The following is a 4267-nucleotide window of genomic DNA, read 5'->3' as shown; positions in this document are numbered from 1 at the left end:
GTGGATTAGGAGGCCTCCAATATCGGGAGGCAATTCAATATCTTTACCCTTCAGTTACCAAGAGAATGGAACGAGTTATTTTTGTAACAGAAATCCCTTCACTGGCTCCGCGTTTTCCAAGAAAAGGTGCATAGCGGTTTCTGAAGTCCGGGAATAGGATGCAGAAATAAGGGGGGGGGGAAATTGGGGGCAATTCAGTAGTTTCCCTAATTAAAGACAGTTGTTCACAAAGCGTTTTCTCTCTTTTCTGGAAGGATCTCTTCTTTGTCCCCAAAATCCTTTTTGTAAAAAGAGAAAAGCGCTCAGCAAAGGAGGGTCTGGGAGAATGTTTCTTAACTGAAATTTCCGATCCCAGTCTATTCTTACTAGTTACCGAATGTCTACAAGATGCTTATTTATTATTATTTGATGATAGATTCCTAGGAAAAGTAAAGATGAAAATTCTAGCATTTGTTTACAAAAGAACAAATTTAAATTTTTTTGCAAAGCTGGGAGAAAATTTCTGCTGTATTTCAAGAAAAGGGTTTAGACAGAGACTGACTTCTGTGGTGGGGATGTAGCTCAGTGGTAGAGCGCATGCTTAGCATGCATGAGGTCCCGGGTTCGATCCCCAGCATCTCCAACCTTTTGTGTACCTTTTGTATCTGTGCTCCGGAAACATCCTTCCGTTAGAGTCGCATTCCATTTCTGCAGAATCCGAAGATTAAGCGTCGTGCCACCAGGCGTTTATAGCTCGCTCCTATTATGCTTGTAGCCCTTTCGCTTTTAAAATTTTATTTATTTCCATCCTCAGCAGTGTTTACTTATGGTGGTTGACTTTGGACCCCGTTCCACAGGGGGGGAAATTGTATGTATACATATCAATTCTAAATAGAAGATGTTTACACGAATTCGTCTTTTCACTTAGCTTTGGTGTTGCGGGTTGGGGTGGGAGATGGAACGGTAGGCTGAGTTCCCGTCTCATGCTTTTGAGGCTCAAAGCGAAAAACGATGATTTCTCCGGAATCTCGCTGGAAGGGAAACGCAATTTTCCCAAGCCTGGGGGCTAAGAAGGTATTGGGTAAATTTGACTTCTTCAAACGTGGCAGTTCTCTCAGAAAGCGTACACAAAGGGGCGAGACAGAAGCATTTCGACACGCGTTTTTTCTTCAGTGTTTGCATTTGCCAGCGAGATCTTAGCGTTCACATCGTTGTCTTGATTTAATCCCTTCTGATTTCTTTTGAAATCTTTAAATCTGCCTCGCTGATCCTAAAACTACTCACTTCAATTCTACCTCTTTAAAAAACCTCGGGGGTTGGGGGGAGATGGCAGCAACACTACAATACGAAGGGTACCTGGTCCTACACCAGGAGGAGTGAAGGCCAGTTGGAGACCCACACTTCACCTGCATGCAGCCTGCGTGTGTGGCTAATCCTCACTTGGACCCCACATCTCCATAATAAAATAAAATTTAATTAAAAAAGCAATAAGGCAATTTAAAAAGAAAACCTCATAACAACAACAACAAAACAACAACCCACTTCTCTTTCTAAACCCGCCGTGTTTGTACCATTCATGTGGGTAAGGACTTTCTTTGGCTTGCTCCTTCTTGGTGCATTTTGCGGGAGGCCTAGTCCCCCTTTGGGATGCAGCATCTCTTGAAGCCTGGTGTTTTAGTCTCCACTTCCAACTTGTGACACCCTGTGACATGAACAAGTGAAAGACGTTTTTAAAAGTTTACCTGTGTTTTCCTCAGCCAGGCCTCCAGAAACCCCAGTCAAAGAGACACTCCCTGCCTGGCTAGTTTAAGTCATTGACATGACCAGGGGGAATGTACCACATTCTTTAAAAAAATCATAATGGCGGCCGGACCCAGAAGCTCGGCCTGTGATCCCGCGTTTTGGGAGGCCGAGGTGAGTGAATTGCCTAAGCCCGTGGGTTCAAGACCTGCCCGGGCAACTTGGCGAGACCTCATCTCTACAATAAATCAAAAAATTAGTCGTGCGGTAGCGCGCGCCTGAAGTTCCGACTGCTTGGAAGGCTGAGGCCGAAGGATCGCCGGAGCCCAGCAGGTCGAGGCGGCCACGCCACTGCACTCTAGTCTGGGCGACAGAGTGAGACTCCAACTCAAAAAAAAAAAAAAAAAAATCATAATGGCTACTATCTTTTATATGTATTTGGTCTGTCATCCAAATTTGGATCCAGTGCTTGTGCTGCTTGTATCTTAGAACGGGTCTGTGTGGTGTCCTGAAGTTTACACTCTTATTACAGCACAGGTTGGTTAAATCATCCAGTGTTGTCAGTCATTGAGAAATTGCTCTTGCTAATACTTATTATAGAACACTACAATAGTGTAACTCTGATGTAACTTTAACATGAATAGAACACTTGAATTAAACAACAACAAAATAGTAGCTACAGCATCCACCAACTGAGTAGTCAATGAGGAACAGACCCCAGACCTTTTCCTTGCTTGTTTCTCATATTTCCAATATGCTATATCACCCACAGCCAAGGCTAGCATTTAGGAGAGACAAGAGTCCTATCTAGTGACCAGTTTTGAGCTGTAATTGTTCTTTACTCCCTTTTCATTCTCCACCTTGGCTTTTTGTTTTATTTTTTCTTTCATACCTTCAAGACCATCACTAGATTATGATCAACTTGATCAATAATTGTTTCTTGAGATTTCCCTATTTCAAACTATATGAGAACACTCCATGAAATTTAACCACAGTTCAGGAACAGTGTCCTAATTAATTCATTTCATCTAGCAGATGAAGCATGCACTGGGTAATGAGAAAGAATCAACAAGGGTACTTGCATAATGAACATTTGTATACCTAACCCTGAATTGTACCCCACATCTTTAATAAAGAAAAAAAAAGATGGAGAAAGACAAAGTAGTATGGGGCTTGACCATTAAGTTGATGAACTCATCCTAGAAAAAGTGCTACACTACCTCCTTGCTGAATATCACTATGGTCACCTTTGAAGTACTCCCCTTGGGAAGCTATGCACCAATGCCAGCACCTAGTCCACCCATCAGAGCAATTTTGGAACTCTTTTTCTGGAATGGCTATCAGAGCTGTCATATTCTGAATGTCATCAAAATGTCTTCCTTTCAATATTTCCTTTATATTCAGGTAAAGAAAAAAGTCATTGGGGGCCAGATCAGGTGAGTAGGGAGGGTGTTCCAGTACAGTTATTTGTTTACTGGCTAAAAACTCCCTCACAAACAGTGCTGCGTGAGCTGGTGCATTGTCGTGATGCAAGAGCTCCTTCTGGACCAGTTTTGCACACACATTTCTTTCTTTCTTTCTTTCTTTTTTTTTTTGAGTTGGAGTCTCACTCTGTCACCCAGACTGGAGTGCAGTGGCCGCTCCCGGCCACCGCAGCCTCGACCTGCTGGGCTCCAGTGATCCTTCCGCCTCAGCCTTCCAAGTAGCTGGAACTACAGGCCCGGGCTACCACGCCCGGCTAATGTTTTGATCTACTGTAGAGATACGGTTTCGCCAAGTTGGCCAAGCGAGTCTCGAACCCGCGGGCTCAGGCAATCCACTCACCTCAGCGGCCCAAAGCGCAGGATTATAGGCCGAGCCACCGATCCTGGTCTCTAGTATCATTTTTCTGGTATGTTTGGTATGAAATGCTGGAAGATTTGCCTTTATCTGTGTCTCAGTGTTGTAGGGAAACTCATTTCCTCATATGTTCTATCTAGGTAAAGTTACAGTAGCATTACTTATAGAAACATTTTGTTTTACTAACTAGCTTTCAGATACTTAATGGCAAGGACTATTTTTTGCTCTCTATTACTTCCATCAAGTATTAATTTATGGCTTTGAAAGTTCAGAAATTCTTGCAACACTTGGTTGAGAGAAGAGCCTCACTATATGTAAAACAGGCTAACACATGGGGTTTTGTAAGGGCACTGGCCTCTAGATTTACTTCTCTATTATTCCTCTAATTGTGGGATTTTATGAAAATTATTTATCCAAATTAAAATTAAGCCAGGTGTCCATGGCTCACACCTGTAATCTCAGCACTTTGGGAAGCTGAGATGGGAGAATTGCTTGAGCCCATGAGTTCAAGACCAGTCTAGGCAACATAGCAAGACCTTGTCTCTACTAAAAAGTTGTTTAAAAAAAAAAAAAAGCCGGGCTCGGTGGCTCAGCCTGTAATCCCGCGCCTTTGGGAGGCTGAGGTGAGTGAATTGCCTGAGCCCGCGGGTTCGAGACCCGCCTGGGCAGTGAGACCTCATCTCTACAATAAATCAAAAAATCAGCTGGG

At 43.3% G+C, this 4267-nt stretch overlaps 1 non-coding gene across 1 annotated transcript; it reads left to right on the top strand.

Moving 5' to 3' along the window:
* Positions 1 to 550: 550 nt before the first annotated feature.
* Positions 551 to 622, top strand: TRNAA-AGC. The gene has a single exon. It is a non-coding gene; the product is annotated as a tRNA-Ala (tRNA).
* Positions 623 to 4267: the final 3645 nt, after the last annotated feature.

The sequence above is a fragment of the Carlito syrichta genome, unplaced genomic scaffold, assembly GCF_000164805.1.
Source record: "Carlito syrichta isolate Samal-C Ts95f unplaced genomic scaffold, Tarsius_syrichta-2.0.1 Scaffold307028, whole genome shotgun sequence".
Taxonomy (NCBI): domain Eukaryota; kingdom Metazoa; phylum Chordata; class Mammalia; order Primates; family Tarsiidae; genus Carlito; species Carlito syrichta.
The sequence above is the reverse complement of the archived record's forward strand: the minus strand, read 5'-3'. Positions and strand labels throughout refer to the sequence as shown.